At 45.9% G+C, this 17,953-nt stretch overlaps 1 protein-coding gene across 1 annotated transcript in view; it reads right to left on the bottom strand.

Moving 5' to 3' along the window:
- The window catches only part of DCUN1D5 (defective in cullin neddylation 1 domain containing 5), an 80,792-nt gene that overhangs the window by 48,835 nt on the left and 14,004 nt on the right, over window positions 1-17,953 (bottom strand). The gene's annotated exons all lie outside the window — the stretch shown is intronic.

Genomic DNA, 17,953 nt, shown 5'->3' with positions numbered 1-17,953 from the left:
GTTGATGAGTGCATGTTCTATCTATAGCAGTTTAGATGGGCTAGGTTAGGCCAGAACAACAAAGAAGACAATAGCTTAGTTGTTGAAGACAAAATTTGTTTACTTGCTCAAGCTACATGTGGTCAAGGATCAGCTGGGAACTCTGCTCTTTGTCATTAGAGCAGCCTTTGTAGAACATTACTGGTCACTATGGCAGAGGAAAAAGAGATTCCACTCTCACACTGCACAACTCCAGGAGCAGCTGTGTAGGGCATTTTAAAAACTGATATCTGCATTAAAAGTGGCCTGTTCAAAATAATGAATTAAATAGGAAGCAAGTACCACCTTATATTAATAAGCTCTTATGCTCATTATCCATAAAATGTAAAATTTAATCTTTGTAAACAGGCTATGAGATAAATGCATATTATCACCTTCATTATACAGAAAGGGAAACTGAGATTTGGAGAGTTTAAATAACTCGAACAAGATTGCACAGTTGTCAGGGTGTAAAAGAAGAGTTAATACAAACTAGTGCACTCTCCTGGAGAATGCACTCCTTTCACTCATCTGAAATAAAAGGGGATTTATATAGCACCACTCTTCAAAAACATAGGTGTACTAGTGACCCACCGCGCAAAACTGCACGAGACCTGGGACCCCCCCTTCCCCTCCCCCCGCCCTCCATGGGACCTTACCCAAACGCTCTGAACACAAACCCCTGCACTTGCTACTGGGATGAGGTTCATGCGAGCGGCCATCTTGGCTACACCCCCTTACACCTCGCTACATCACCAAGGTCACATCATTTTGCTTATTCACATTACAGCCCTGTCCGCCCAACAACACCTTAAGCCATACCCTGGCCACACCCCCTAAGGGCACCTGGGCTTTGCTCAGTGGAGCACCTGCACGCTAACTTGGCCCCGCCACTGCCCTCCACCTGGTTTCAAATCTCCTTCTAGGACAGTGGTTCTCAACCTTTCTAACGCCGTGACCCTTTAATACAGTTCCTCATGTTGTGGTGACCCCCAACCATAAAATTATTTTCGTTGCTACTTCATAATTGTCATTTTGCTACTGTTATGAATCATAATGTAAATATCTGATATGCAGGATATATTTTCATTGTTCACGACTCACACGTTGAGAACCGCTGTTCTAGGAGGACTTTCTTCATGATGCCACTGAGGGCAACAAAGCTACGCCCTAAGGACCGGGCGCACCCTCACGTTCAGGGTACATCCTTGCGTACACTACTCCGTGGCCCCTCCTGTCTATTGGTGTTCACCTTTATTCTGCTGACTCCACATCTGTCCCTGTGGCCATGTCCCTGCTTTTAACTCTAGTAATTCCTGTGCCTGAGTTTACCCCTCCTGCAATCTCTGGGCTTGGTCAAGGCCACGCCCTTACCCACAGGGCCAGGCCCTGTGCTCCTTCACACGGTTCCAGGCTCTGCCCCTCCGGTCTGAGTCCCGGAGTCCTGCCCTGCGTGGCCAGTATGCCACGGGACGGCCCCAGTCCTGGAGTGCCGCCCCAATGCTCTGCCTCCGGTCACGCGGGCCATGGAAACCCTAGAAGCTGCGCAAAGCAGACACCAGGAACCCCACGCCCCCTTGGGGCCACAAGAACCCTGGCAGAAGCCGCACAAAGTAGCCGCTGGACCCACCCCCGCTGCCTCACCCCCGCTGCGCGCACTGCCATCTTGTGATGGCGTCATAGCGTGATGGTTAATTTGCATATTACCTCTTTATCAATAGGATTTTTCTATTCTGTTGGTGGACATTTAGGTGTTTGCGGTTTTGGACTATTAAAAACAATACTATTATGAGCATTCTTTTAGGGGCATCTTAATATATCTACATATAAAAAAGCCTAATATGCTAAGTGTCTGACCATTAAACTGGTCACTATGACACACACTGACCACCAGTGGGCAGACGCTCCAACCTGTAGGTTAGCTTGCTGCTGGGGTCCCACCCCTGTGCCCACCACCGCCTGATGACCCACAGTTCCTTTCAAGGTGCACGAATTCGTGCACTGGGCCCCTAATCTATATATTTAAAATCCTAATATGCAAATAGACCGAACGGCGGAACAACCAGTCACTATGACGTGCACTGACCAACAGTGGGTGCGTATGGAACATGGCAGGCATCGGCAGCAGGAGGCAGAGCACGGAACATGGCGGGTATCAGCCATGGCGGGATGGTGGAGCAGGTGAGCGGGGGTGCCAGATCAAGGTGGGGCACCAGTTGCTGTTATCGGGGCGAGTCTCTCTGGTGGTTACTGAAAATTCTTTGCTCCTGTGCATCACAGTCCCGCAGGGCATTTGCACCTGCGGCTGGCACTGGCCCCGCTCACTCCCGCTGCTGGCCCCGATGGCTCAGCGCCATCAGCGGGTGCAAGTGGTGGCTGCCGGCCTCAATCACCCCTTAGGGTTTCTCCACCTCCCCCTGGCTCCTGAGGGGCAATTGTGGCCGGCAGCCACCTCTTACCCACTGACAGCGCCAAAGCTGCTGCTTACACCCACTACTGGTACCCGGAACCTGTCCTGATCACTCGGCGCTGTCAGCAGGTGCAAGAGTGGCAGTTGCCGGTCCAGATCGCCCCTCAGGGCTTCTCCACCTCCCCCTGCTCCTGAGGGGCAATTGGGGCAGCAGCCGCCACTTGTACCCACTGCTGGTACTGGCCCCAATTGCTCCGCGTCATCAGTGGGTTCAAGCAGGGCTGGAGCCATCAGCACGTGGCAGCGGTGGCGACAAGAGCAGGGCTGCCGGGCGGGGCCAGGCAGGGTGTGGAGGCTGGGCAGAGGCCCCTGTGCCCACCACAGCCTCATGGCCCACAGTTCCTTTCAAGGTGCACGAATTCGTGCACTGGGCCCCTAGTCTATACTGATAATAGCCTAGGTCAGTGATGGCGAACCTATGACACGCGTGTCAGAGGTGACACACGAACTCATTTTTTTGGTTGATTTTTCTTTGTTAAATGGCATTTAAATATATAAAGTAAATATCAAAAATATAAGTCTTTGTTTTACTATGGTTGCAAATATCAAAAAATTTCTGTATGTGACACGGCACCAGAGTTAAGTTAGGGTTTTTCAAAATGCTGACATGCCGAGCTCAAAAGGTTCACCATCACTGGCCTAGGTGGTCGTCACACCGTGATGCCTTCACGTTGTCATAATCCATCAGAAGGAGGCTGTGTGCGCAGCGGGCGCGCGCTGGTGGGCAGGCCTGCATGTGCGACAAGGCAGAATAGGCCCTTGACATCAGGGAGGGGCGGGACCTGAGCACTTGGCGTGGAGGGAATAGCACAGGCTCCGTGGGAGGGAATACGGAGTGGACCTGTAAGCAGAGCTGGTCGCGTTCAGGTGTGTTGGCTCCTCTTCAGGTGTGAAAGGCTGCAGCAGCCTGGCTGAGAGGGAAGGGGTGAGCATGGTGCTCTGAGCACAGCTACCATGGACCACCCAGATGAGGGGCCTCCTGCCAAGGGCCGCCGCCTGAGCAGCTCAGAGCCCTCTGAAGACGATGCACCACCACCTCAGCCACCACCACCGCTCATGCAACTGCCCCTGCCTCCACCGGAGCAGTGACCAAGGCTCTGGGAGGAAACAGAGGCGGCACAGGTGCTGGCTGACATGAGGGGCATGGGATTGGGTCCCACTCTGCCCCCTCCTCCCCCCTATGTCATTCTGGAAGAGGAGGGAGTGCATGCGTACTTCACCCTGGATGCCAGGTGTTCCTACTGGGATCCTGATTTCAAGTCTGGGTATGGGAAGGCGCCCCCCTCCATGGAGAGCCTGGAAACATTCTCTCCTGAGGAGGTGGCTGGGGGAAACCTGATCGTCATTCAGGTTACTCAGCCGGAGCACGAGCTGGAGCCGGAGCCAAGCGGCTTTGGTGGAGAGGCCCTAGATACCTGTAGCATAGGGGGACGGGAGTACCAGGTGTCAGCCAGTCTACAGGGGAAGGAAGAGGCCATTAACATAGTGGAAGATGATGAGGAGGAGGTGAAGGAGAATGTGAGGAGCAGGAGGAGGAGGAAGCAGAGGAAGAGGCCTAGGGGGCCGGCGGCTCCAGCCTACCTCTTTGGGGCTGGACCCCTGGGGTCCCAGATCTCGCACAATTTCATAAACCGGGTCACTAGTCCTATCTGGCAGCCACAGAGCTGGAGAAAGCAGGAGGCTTGGGTTGCCCCTGGCGATAGAGGAAGCCAAGCTTCCCGCCCGCCCTGGCCAGCTCTGAGCTCCACTCAAGGCTACAAAATTTCAATTATAGAAGGTAAATAAATCCCAGAATAAAAAAAAAAAAGAAAAAAAGGAGAGGCTGGGAGCTTCCATCGCCAGGGGGCTTGGCCAGCCTGAAAACGGCCCTCAGCCCCTCACCCAGACTGGCCAGGCACCCCAGTGGGGACCCCTCACCCTAAAGGGGGTGTGACCAGCCTGAAAACAGCCATCAGCCGCTCACCCAGGCCAAACCTCCATGGGGTGAGGGTACCCACTGGGGGGGGGGGCTTGACCAGCCTGAAAACAGCCATCAGCCCCTCACCCAAGCTGGGCAGGCACCCCAGTGGGGACCTCCACACCTGAAGGAGGTGTGACCAGCTGCAAACAGCCATCAGCCACTCACCCAGGCTGGCCAGGCACCCCAGCGGGACCCCCAACCTGATCTGGGACACCCTTCAGGACAAACCAGCCGGCCCCCACCCGTGCACCAGGCCTCTATCCTATCTAATAATAGACAAACATGGTAATTGACCATACCTTTACTATACCTCCCATTGGCTAATTAGCACAATATGCAAATTAGCCGCCAACAAAGATGGCGGCTAATTTGCATACTGCAGGCAGGGCGGGACAGTGCCATCCTGCCCCGCCGCCATCCGAGCCTGCTATCTGCGACCTGGGGCGGTGGGCGTCCCATGTGCAACCTGACCCAGGGCGGCCGGGCGCGACTGTGGCTATCCGCCACCTGCTTGGCCTCCATCCGGCCCTCCAGCGTTCGACCCAGGCGGCCAGGGACAGCGTGGCTCCTCTGTCACCCCAGCTTCCTCATCACAGCTGTGGAAACTGACAGCAGGGAGGAGGAAGTCCCAGCCCCACAGAATCAGCTGTTAGTCACACAGCTCTCAGTGGCCTGACAGGCAGGACTCTCATTCACCTGCATCTCAGACCATGTCAGTAGAGAGGTAGGACTATGTCCAAAGAAAAACGGTTGATACAAGGTAGCTCTGCAGCCGAAAGATGCCGGCGTTATTGACAGAAAATGTCTGCAGAGCAACATGCGTCTGATCTTGAAAGAAGGCAGCGCCTGCAACAGAATGTATCTGAAGAGCAGCTACTGGAAAAACGTCGCTCTGAAGCCGAAAAACAGAGGTGTCTTCAACAGAAAATGTATAAAGACAAACGTACCTTTGAAGTTGAAAGAAGGCGGTGGCGACGACAGAATATGTCTAGAGAACAGTCATCAACAAGTACTACCAATACCGGTAGAACTGCCTTCTCAGCGAAAATGGAGTACATGAGGATGCAATTCTCGAACATAGTTGTGGTGAAATGACTGTTCGATGTGAATTTTGCCTATCCCTAAATTTCTCGGATGAAAAACTATCTGATTGTAAATTTACTCGATGTTGTAGCAAAGGGAAAGTCTGTCCAAATGATATACATTTTCCAGATTACCTGGCATATTTAAAAAGATTAATGACAAACGAAGATTCTGACAGTAAAAATTTCATGGAAAATATTCGATCCATAAAGAGTTCTTTTGCTTTTGCTTCCATGGGTGCTAATATTGCATCGCCATCAGGATATGGGCCATACTGTTTTAGAATACACGGACAAGTTTATCACCGTACTGGAACTTTATACCCTTCAGATGGTGTTTCTCAGAAGTTTGCTCAACTCTATATTTTGGATACAGCTGAAGCTACAAGTAAAAGATTAGCAATGCCAGAAAACCAGGGCTGCTCAGAAAGACTCATGATCAACATCAACAACCTCATGCATGCAATCAATGAATTAACAAAATCGTACAAGATGCTACATGAGGTAGAAAAGGAAGCTCAATCTAAAGCAGCAGCAAAAGGTATTGCTCCCACAGAGGTAACAATGGCAATTAAATACGATTGTAACAGTGACCCGGGTAGATATAATTCTCCCTGTGTAACCGAAGTTGCTGTCATATTCAGAAACAAGGATGGAGAACCTCCTTTTGAAAGGGACTTGCTCATTCATTGTAAATCAGATCCTAATAATCCAAGTGCCACTAAAATGAAACAAATCAGTATCCTGTTTCCTACATTAGATGCAATGCCATATTCTTTTTCCACATGGTGAAAAAGGCTGGGGAACAGATATTGCATTAAGACTCAGAGACAACAGTGTAGTCGACAATAATACTAAACAAAATGTAAGGACACAAGTCACCCAAATGCAGTATTATGGATTTCATCTCTCGGTGAGGGACACGTTCAATCCTATTTTAAATGCAGGAAAATTAACTCAACAGTTTATTGTGGATTTGTATTCAAAAATAGAGGCCAATCGGATAAATTTCATCAAAGCAAACCAATCTAAGTTGAGAGTTGAAAAATATAGCGGTTTGATGGATTATCTCAAATCTAGATCTGAAAATGACAATGTGCCGATTGGTAAAATGATAATACTTCCATCATCTTTTGAGGGTAGTCCCAAAAATATGCAACAGCAATATCAGGATGCTATGGCAATTGTAACGAAGTATGACAAGCCCGATTTATTTATGACCATGACATGCAACCCCAAATGGGCAGATATTACAAACAATTTACAACGCTGGCAAAAAGTTGAAAACAGACCTGACCTGGTATCCAGAGTTTTTAATATTAAGTGGAATGCTCTTTCAAATGATATATGTAAATTCCATTTATTTGGCAAAGTAATAGCTAAGATTCATGTCATTGAATTTCAGAAACGTGGACTGCCTCACACTCACATATTATTGATATTAATGAGTCCAAATTACATTCAGATGACATTGACCGTATAGTTAAGGCAGAAATTCCAGATGAGAACTAGTGTCCTTGACTTTTTCAAATTGTAAAATCAAATATGGTACATGGACCATGTGGAATGCAAAATCCAAGTAGTCCATGTATGGAAAATGGAAAATGTTCAAAGGGATATCCAAAAGAATTTCAAAATGCGACCATTGGAAATATTGATGGATATCCCAAATACAAATGAAGATCTGGTAGCACCATTTTTATTGGAAATAAAATTGTTGATAATACTTGGATTGTCCCTTATAACCCGTATTTGTGCCTCAAGTATAACTGTCATATAAATGTTGAAGTCTGTGCATCAATTAGAAGTGTCAAATATCTATTTAAATACATCTATAAAGGGTACGACTGTGCAAATATTCAAATTTCTGAAAAAAAATATTATCAATCATGACAAAGTATAGGACTTCATTGACTCCAGGTATGTGAGTGCTCCTGAGGCTGTTTGGAGACTTTTTGGAATGCGAATGCATGACCAATCTCATGCAATCACAAGATTAGCTATTCATTTGCCAAGTGATCAGAATTTATACTTTCATGCAGATGATTTTGCTGAAGTTTTAGGTAGGGCTAAAAGGCATAACTCGATTTTGATAGCTTGGTTCTTATTGAATAGAGAAGACTCTGATGAACGTAATTATTATTATTGGGACATTCCACAGCATTATGTGTTTAATAATTCTTTGTGGACAAAACGCCGAAAGGGTGGGAATAAAGTATGTATTAGGTAGACTGTTCACTGTGAGCTTTAGAGAACCAGAATGATATTACCTTCGACTTTTGCTTCTGCATGTAAAAGGTGCAGTAAGTTTTGAGGATCTGCGAACTGTAGGAGGTATAACTTATAATACATTTCGTGAAGCTGCTAAACACCGGGGATTATTACTTGATGACACTATCTGGAAAGATACGATTGACGATGCAATCATCCTTAATATGCCCAAACAACTACGGCAATTTTTTGCATATATATATGTGTGTTTGGATATCCTTCTGCTGCAGACAAAGTATGGGATGAGAATAAATCTCATTTTATTGAAGATTTCTGTTGGAAATTACACCAAAGAGACGATGCCTCTGTAAACTGTGAAACGCATGCCCTTAATGAAATTCAGGAGGTATTCACATTGCATGGAATAAAATGTTCACATTTCAAAATTCGGGACTATCCTTTATTAACGAATGCAAATACATGTGATCAATTGTATGAGCAACAAAGGGCAGAGGTTTTGATAAATTCTCTGAATGATGAACAGTTGGCAGCCTTTCAGACTATAATTTCAGCCACTGAAGATCAAACTGTACACCCCAAATGCTTTTTCTTGGATGGTCCAGGTGGTAGTGGAAAAACATATGTGTATAAAGTTTTAACACATTATATTAGAGGTCAGGTGGTACTGTTTTACCCATAGCGTCTACAGGAATTGCAGCAAATTTACTTCTTGGTGGAAGAACCTTTCATTCCCAATATAAATTACCAACCCCATTAAGGGAAACTTCAATTTCTAGACTCGATATAAAGAGCGAAGTTGCTAAAATCATTAAAAGGGCCCAACTTATTATTGATGAATGCACCATGGCATCCAGTCATGCTATAAACACCATAGATAGATTACTAAGAGAAATTATGAATTTGAATGTTGCATTTGGTGGGAAAGTTCTCCTTCTCGGAGGGGATTTTCGACAATGTGTCAGTATTGTATCGCACGCTATGGGATCAGCCATAATACAAACGAGTTTAAAGTACTGCAATGTTTGGGGATGTTTCAGAAAGTTGTCTCTTAAAACAAATATGAGATCAGAGGAATCTGCTTATAGTGAATGGTTAATAAAACTTGGGGATGGCAAACTTGATAGCAGTTTTCATTTAGGAACGGATATTATTGAAATCCCCCATGAAACGATTTGTAACAGAACTATTATTGAAGCCAACTTTGGAAATAGAATATCTATAGATAATATTAAAAATATATCTAAACGTGCAATTCTTTGTCCAAAAAATGAGCATGTTCAAAAATTAAATGAAAAATTTTTAGATATACTTGATGGAGAGTTTCACACATATTTGAGTGATGATTCCGTTGACTCAACAGATGATGCTGAAAAGGAAAATTTTCCCATTGAATTTCTTAATAGTATTACTCCTTGGGGAATGCCATGTCATTAATTAAAATTGAAAATGGGTGCAATCATCATGCTACTGAGAAATCTCAATGGTAAATGGGGTCTTTGTAATGGTACCAGAATTATTATCAAAACATTACTACCAGAGGCCCAAGATTGCAGCATAGGTAAACACCGGATATTGCTGCCTCCCACAACTTCAAAAATACAATTAGCCCTAACTGGTTCGGATCAATAGATAGAGCATCAGCCTGGGGACTCAAGGGTCCCAGGTTCGATTCCAGTCAAGGGCATGTATCTTGGTTGCAGGCACATACCCAATAGGGAGTGTGCAGGAGGCAGCTGATCGATGTTTCTCTCTCATCGATGTTTCTAACTCTCTATCCCTCTCACTTCCTCTCTGTAAGAAATCAAAAAAATATATTTTAAAAAAATACAACTAAAAGACAAAATGGACATCATCCAGAACTAAAAGAAGGCTGGCTGAGTGGAAATTCTACAACTAGTAGAGGAGGTGAGGTGCTGAAGTAAAGTGCAGAGGTACGGAGACCCACGCGGCAAGGGCTGGTACCTGAGGACGCGGCAGTCTTTTTGAATGGGGAGGGAGTCACAAGCTCCCGACTGCTCTGAACTGCGGTTCCGGGAAGTCTCTGGGGACCCAGGGCTCATATGAGGAGAAATTGGACTGTCTGGCAGCAGGCAGAACTCGGAACTTGAGGGCGGCTCTCCCTCAGAGGTGCTTGCAGCAATTACCAGGACACTGAGACTCGGGGCCCCTTAGGGCAGGGCTGAGGATCAGCCATAGCTGGCCTGTTGATTCCGAGACCCCGCCCCACCCAGGCTGCGGCAGAGGCTTTTGCATATGAGTGCCCTGGCCCTTTGCAACCTGAAAATTACCTAACAAATTGCAGCTGGGCCAGACAGACCCAGAACTTCCAAGAGAAGGCCCAAGGCCCCACAGCACCTTGCATTGCTTCACAGCTGGGCCTCATCTGGGCACCTCCAAACCCCAAAAAAGGAAGGGGAATCTGCAGATCTCTTTGTAGCTCCTGCTGGGTAACCTCAGGCAGAGGCTAAATTAGCACCTCCTTAGATCCAAGACCCAGTGTACCCAGTGGTCAGAGTGGGACCATCCAGATTACAACTCCTCAGATCCATAAGGGGTACACTCAGGGGGCAGACTCGGTGAGCACCAAAGCCCCACTGAAGCAAGTCTTGCCCCAGAAGGGTGTCTTGAGCACCCTTAAAAACCTTATGAGTGTAGTGAATGCAGGAAGTCATTCAGTCAAATCTGTACTCTCGATAATCACCGGAGAGTCCACACTGGGGAGAAAAGCTATATGAGCGTAGTGACTGTGGGAAGTCCTTCAGGCAAATCTCTAATCTTGGGAGAAACCAAGATGGCGGCATAGGTAAACACCGGAAATTGCTGCCTCCCACAACAACTTCAAAACTACCACGAAATGACAAAACGGACATCATCCAGAACTACAGGAAGGCTGGCTGAGTGGAAATTCTACAACTAGAAGGAAAGAGAAAAGCACACTGAGACTCAGAGGAGCTGCGGAAGAAAAATGCAGAGGTATGGAGGCTCGAGCGTGCGCGGAAAGGTGCTGGTACCTGAGGATGCGGCTGTCTTTTTGAATCGGGTGGGAGTCACAAGCTCCCGACTGCTCTGAACTGCGGTTCCGGGAAGTCTCTGGGGACCCAGGGCTTATACGGGGAGAAACTGGACTGTCTGGCAGCAGGCAGAACTCGGAACTTGAGGGCGGCTCTCCCTCAGAGGTGCTTGCAGCAATTACCGGGACACTGAGACGCGGAGCCCCTTAGGGCAGGGCTGAGGATCAGCCATAGCTGGCCTGTTGATTCCGAGACCCCGCCCCACCCAGGCTGCGGCAGAGGCTTTTGCATATGAGTGCCCTGGCCCTTTGCAACCTGAAAATTACCTAACAAATTGCAGCTGGGCCAGACAGACCCAGAACTTCCAAGAGAAGGCCCAAGGCCCCACAGCACCTTGCATTGCTTCACAGCTGGGCCTCATCTGGGCACCTCCAAACCCCAAAAAAGGAAGGGGAATCTGCAGATCCCTTTGTAGCTCCTGCTGGGTAACCTCAGGCAGAGGCTAAATTAGCACCTCCTTAGATCCAAGACCCAGTGTACCCAGTGGTCAGAGTGGGACCATCCAGATTACAACTCCTCAGATCCATAAGGGTACACTCAGGGGGCAGACTCGGTGAGCACCAAAGCCCCACTGAAGCAAGTCTTGCCCCAGAAGGGTGTCTTGAGCACCCTTTAAAACCTTATGAGTGTAGTGAATGCAGGAAGTCATTCAGTCAAATCTGTACTCTCGATAATCACCGGAGAGTCCACACTGGGGAGAAAAGCTATATGAGCGTAGTGACTGTGGGAAGTCCTTCAGGCAAATCTCTAATCTTGGGAGAAACCAAGATGGCGGCATAGGTAAACACCGGAAATTGCTGCCTCCCACAACAACTTCAAAACTACCACGAAATGACAAAATGGACATCATCCAGAACTACAGGAAGGCTGGCTGAGTGGAAATTCTACAACGAGAAGGAAAGAGAAAAGCACACTAAGACTCAGAGGAGCTGCGGAAGAAAAATGCAGAGGTACGGAGGCTCGAGCGTGCATGGAAAGGTGCTGGTACCTGAGGATGCGGCTGTCTTTTTGAATCGGGAGGGAGTCACAAGCTCCCGACTGCTCTGAACTGCGGTTCCGGGATGTCTCTGGGGACCCAGGGCTCATACGGGGAGAAACTGGACTGTCTGGCAGCAGGCAGAACTCGGAACTTGAGGGCGGCTTTCCCTCAGAGGTGCTTGCAGCAATTACCGGGACACTGAGACACGGGGCCCCTTAGGGCAGGGCTGAGGATCAGCCATAGCTGGCCTATTGATTCCGAGACCCCGCCCCACCCAGGCTGAGGCAGAGGCTTTTGCATATGAGTGCCCTGGCCCTTTGCAACCTGAAAATTACCTAACAAATTGCAGCTGGGCCAGACGGACCCAGAACTTCCAAGAGAAGGCCCAAGGCCCCACAGCACCTTGCATTGTTTCACAGCTGGGCCTCATCTGGGCACCTCCAAACCCCAAAAAAGGAAGGGGAATCTGCAGATCTCCTCGAGCTCCTGCTGGGTAACCTCAGGCAGAGGCTAAATTAGCACCTCCTTAGATCCAAGAGCCAGTGTACCCAGTGGTCAGAGTGGGACCATCCAGATTACAACTCCTCAGATCCATAAGGGATACACTCAGGGGGCAGACTCAGGTAGCACCAAAGCCCCACTGAAGCAAGTCTTGCCCCAGAAGGGTGTCTTCAGCACAGAAGTTCTCCCACTGCAGACACAGCTGATGCTCACTGCCAATTGGCCTGGAGGTCAATTCCTCCCAGTGATACCTACAACAATCAAGGCATAACTACAGCAAGACTGTGCACAAAGCCTACAAGGGGGTGCACCAAGAGTGTCCACCACAGGTAACTGGGGAGGCTGAGCCACTGGGACCTATAGGACACCTAGTACACAAAACCACGCTACCAACACAGGGAAGCAGGCAAAATGCGGAGACAAATAAACAGGTCACAAATGACAGTAATGGAGGAAAGCAAACGACTGGATATAGAGTTCAAAACCACGTTTATAAGGTTTTTCAAGAATTTTCTGGAAACAGCCGATAAATTTAGTGATTCCCTGGAGGATATGAAAAAAGACCAACTAGAAATTAAGCATACACTGACTGAAATAAAGAATAATATACAGAGATCCAACAGCAGACAAGAGGATTCCAAGAATCAAGTCAAAGATTTGAAATACGAAGAAACAAAATATACCCAACCGAAAAAGCAAAAAGCAAAAAGAACGCAAAAATATGAAGACAGGGTAAGGAGCCTCTGGGATAGCTTCAAGCACACCAACATCCGAATTATAGGGGTGCCAGAAGAGAGCGAGCAAGATATTGAAAACCTATTTGAAGAAATAATGATAGAAAACTTCCCCTACCTGGTGAAAGAAATAGACTTCCAAGTCCAGGAAGCGCAGAGAACCCCAAACAAAGGGAATCCAAAGAGGACCACAGCAAGACACATCATCATTAAAATGCCAAGAGCAAAAGACAAAGAGAGAATCTTAAAAGCAGCAGGAGAAAAACAGTCAGTTACCTATAAGGGAATACCCATACGACTGTCAGCTGATTTCTCAACAGAAACCATGCAGGCCAGAAGGGAATGGCAAGAAATATTCAAAGTGATGAATACCAAGAACCTACAACCAAGATTACTTTATCCAGCAAAGCTATCATTCAGAATTGAAGGTCAGATAAAGAGCTTCACAGATAAGAAAAAGCTAAAGGAGTTCATCACCACCAAACCAGCATTATATGAAATGCTGAAAGGTATTCTTTAAGAAGAGGAAGAAGAAGAAAAAGGTAAAGATACAAATTATGAACAGCAAATACGTATCTATCAACAAGTGAATCTAAAAATGAAGTGAATAAAAAACCTGATGAACAGATTAAACTGGTGAATATAATAGAACCAGGGGCATAGAAAGGGAGTGGACTGACAATTCTTGGGGGGAAAGAGGTGTCGGTTGCAGGAAGAGACTGGACAGAAATCGTACACCTATGGATGAGGACAGTGGGAGGGGTAAGGGCAGAGGGTGGGGTGGGAACTTGGTGGAGGAGAGCTATGGGGGTAAAAAAGAGGAACAACTGTAATAATCTGAACAATAAAGATTTAATTTTAAAAAAAAGATTACTACCTAACGTTATCAAAGCTGAAGTATTAACTGGATCAGCAGAAGGAGAGGTTGTTCTGATTCCAAAAATTGATTTGCCCCATCTGACACTGGTCTCCCATTTAAATTAATTTGACGAGTTTCCTGTGATGCCAGCATTTGCAATGATTATTAATAAATCACAAAGACAAACTCTAGACAGAGTAGGAATATTCCTACCTGAACCCGTTTTCGCACGTGGTCAGTTATATGTTGCTTTCTCTCGAGTTTGAAGAGCGTGTGATGTTAAAATTGTAAACACTTTATCCCAAGGGAAATTAGTCAAGCACTCTGAAAGTGTTTTTACTCTTAATGTGGTATACAGGGAGATATTAGAATAAGTTTAATCAGTTTATCAGTCATTATCTGCATCAGTGTTGTTTTTATATCATGAGTTTCTTGTTGTTGTATCATTTTATTATTGTTTATTAATAAAATTATGTATTATTTTCATATACATTGTACTCATTTCCTTTTATCTCCCACACTTTTATTATAGAGAAAGGGCAAATAGCAATATTCAAATATTTCCTCTAATTCCCTTTCAATGTGCATAAATTTCATGCACCAGGCCACTAGTCCTATATAATAAAAGGGTAATATGCAAATTGACCCTAACAGCAGAACGACTGGGAATGACTGGTCACTATGACCCACACTGACCACCAGGGGGCAGATACTCAATGCAGGAGCTGCCCTCTGGTGGTCAGTGCGCTCCCACAGGGGGAGCTCTGCTTAGCCACAAGCCAGGCTGATGGCTGCCAGCACAGTGGTGGTGTCGGGAGCCTCTCCCACCTCCTCAGCAGCACTAAGAATGTCCGATTGCAGCTTAGGTCTGCTCCCTGCTGGTAAATGGACATCCCCCAAGGGCTGCCGGGCTGCCAGAAGGATGTCTGACTGCCAGCTTGGGCCCAATCCCCCAGGGAGCGGGCCTAAGCCAGCAGATGCACATGCTCCGAGGGGTCCCAGACTGCAAGAAGGCATAGGCCGGGCTGAGGGACCCCCCAGCCCCCCCGAGTGCACAAATTTTAGTATATAATAAAAGCCCAGTGACCATTACCGCATAACAACCAGAATGACCAAGGACCAGACAACCAGCCAGTAGCTATGATGAGCACTGACCCAACCTTGCTGTCAGCACCCTAACATCCCCGAATCCCATTCACCTGCACCCCGGAACCTGACAGCCTCCCGGGAGAACCATTCTTTGCATAAATCTGCCATTGGTCAGCTTGCTGTCTGCGCCCTGACAGCCCAGAATCCTGTTCACCTGCAATCTGGACCCTGACAGCAGGTATTAACAGGATCTGCAGAAGGAGAGGTTGTTCTGATTCTAAGAATTTATTTGTCCCGTCTGACACTGGCCTCCCGTTTAAATTAATTAGTTTCCCGTGATGCCAGCATTTGCGATGACAATTAATAAATCACAAGGACAAACTTTAGACAGAGTAGGAATATTCCTACCTGAACCCGTTTTCAGACATGGTCAGTTATATGTTGCTTTCTCTTGAGTTCAAAGAGCGTGTGACGTTTAAGTTGTAAATACTTCATCACAAGGGAAATTAGTCAAGCACCCTGAAAGTGTTTTTACTCTAAATGTGGTATACAGGGAGATATTGGATAAGTTTAATCATGTATCTGTCATTGTTTGTATCAATGTTGTTTTTATATCATCTTTTTGTTTTTATATCATGCTTTTTATAGTTTTTGTATCATGTTTTTGTTGTTTTCATATCATGTCTTTGTTGTTATATCATGTTGTTATTGTTTATTTATTAAATTTAAATATTATTTTCATATACATTTTACTAATTTTCTTTAATCTCTGACACTTCTATTATAGAGAAATGGCAAATAGCGACATTAAAATATTTCTTCTAATTAATTCCCTTTCAATGTGCACAAATTTGTGTACCAGGCCACTAGTCTAAACTAGTATATATAAAAGGCTAATATGCTAAATGTCCAACCGGTCACTATAACAGACACTGACCACCAGGGGGCAGACGCTCAACGCAGGAGCTGCCGTGATGCATACTGGCCATTTACAGAGAAAAGGCACTGGGGACCTGGTGCCCACAAAGCAACACTCAGCTTCCCCCAAGTGGGACATAGGCCCTGCCATCACCGCAGAGCAACACCCCACCAAATCGCAGCCGACGATCCCAAAATCCCATAGTGCAAAATGCAGCCCACAGCCCAGCCTGGAAACGGTTGCTGCGGGCGCCAGGTAATGACTTCATGTAGCAGCGCCCAGCTTCCTGTCCCTAGCGACTAGCCTCCTTGGAGTTTCTTCAGCCCAGGAACACAACTTGCTTCATAGCCAGGTGGAAACATTTTACACTTTAACCAAATGTCTGTTAAGCATTTTCCCATGCCTCATCTCATTTGATCTTCACAGAAGTCCTGGAGAAGGTAGATAAAAGACACAATGGAATCCTATTTTCTTTTCATTAGCCGGAAAACAGAGCTTTAGAAAGCTTAGAAACTTGACCCAACTAAAAAGAAGCAAGAAATGGTGGACCTTGAAAATGACTTCAGGTTTTCTCACTGTGCAGAATATAGTCAAACACTGCTGCAGTTAAATATTTTCCCTGTATGATTTACAATAATAATCTGCTTCGTGTTGATATTTACTGCTGTGTTGCTGACAATTACCTGAAAGAGAAGTTGGGGTGCTTCACTGGGCTGGAAAATGTTTAGCTAAATCAGAAAGCAGGTCTAATTAAGCAAGTTTATTATATATATATATGGCTAAGTTGATTCGTGCATGTGCATTACATATAAAGCTCTCACTGGCGCCAATCACGTGTGTATTTTCATCTGTCATTGTCGATCATGAATTTGCTTGACAGTTCTATTATAGAGAAAGGGCGAATAGTGATATTAAAATATTTCTTCGAATTAATTTCCTTTCAATGTGCACGGATTCGTGCACCAGGCCACTAGTGCAGCCATGAAAAAGAAGGAACTCTTATCTTTTGTAACAGTATGGATGGACCTGGAGATTACTGTGAAATAAGCCAGTCAGAGAAAGACAAATACCATAAGATCTCACTTATATGTGGAATATAATGAACAAAATAAACTGATGAACAAAATAGAAACAGAGGGCATGGATACATGGAACAGACTGTGCACCTGTCAGACAGGAGGAGGTTGGGGGAACTCGATGAAAGAAGTTAAAGACATTAGCCAGAGAACATATATGCATAACCCACAGACACAGAAAACAATGTGGTGATAGCCAGAGGAGAAGCAGAGACAGGGGTTGGGTGGAGGTGGGCAAAGGAGGGGAAAATCAGGACATCTGTAATAGTGTTGTCAACAATAAAGCTAAAAAAACTAACTTTAAAAAAAAACAGATGCCCTTGAAATTGTTTTAATCAGATTTTGTTTTTGAAATATCGCTCAGTACTTCTTATAAGAAACCCCAAAGGAAAAATTTACTACCAAGGAAAGTTTTGCTTTCTTTGAGAGATATTCACCTGTCTTTCTCTTAGATAATATTATGTAAATGACTACATACTCTTTTCACTGTGACAGCCAGAAAGCTTAGAGCCGTATCTGAAGCTCTTGGGCCCTTACTGCCTGCACATTTGTGTTCTCTTCCCCTACCTCTCATGATTATGTTCTACTGGTCTATGTATTTTCTGAATCACTTCTTTATTCTTATTTATATTTTTAGAATTATTGTTTTTGTAGTATTGTCCTTTAAAGCTACTTCAGCCATTTATGGAATAAGATACAATCTAACTAACCAAACAAAAATACACAGCATAAACACCACAGCCTCGTAATGAATGAATCATGCAAATGCAGTCCCAGCATGCCACCAAAAATCACTCTTTTGCTGTAAACCTAGTCAAATGGGGCAAGAAAACCAGATGGCACAGGAAACCTCTCTATGGAAAGAAAGAGCAGCTGAAGAGCATGGAAGGCCCTTCCTGAATGAGCGGAGCACAGTTAGGGCAGCCAGTGCCAGCAGCAGCAGAGAACTGGAAAGTGTCAAGC

The sequence above is a fragment of the Myotis yumanensis genome, unplaced genomic scaffold (genome assembly GCF_028538775.1).
Source record: "Myotis yumanensis isolate MYYU_CA2020_CCGP unplaced genomic scaffold, mMyoYum1.0.hap1 SCAF_10, whole genome shotgun sequence".
In the NCBI taxonomy this organism is placed as follows: Eukaryota; Metazoa; Chordata; class Mammalia; order Chiroptera; family Vespertilionidae; genus Myotis; species Myotis yumanensis.
The sequence above is the reverse complement of the archived record's forward strand: the minus strand, read 5'-3'. Positions and strand labels throughout refer to the sequence as shown.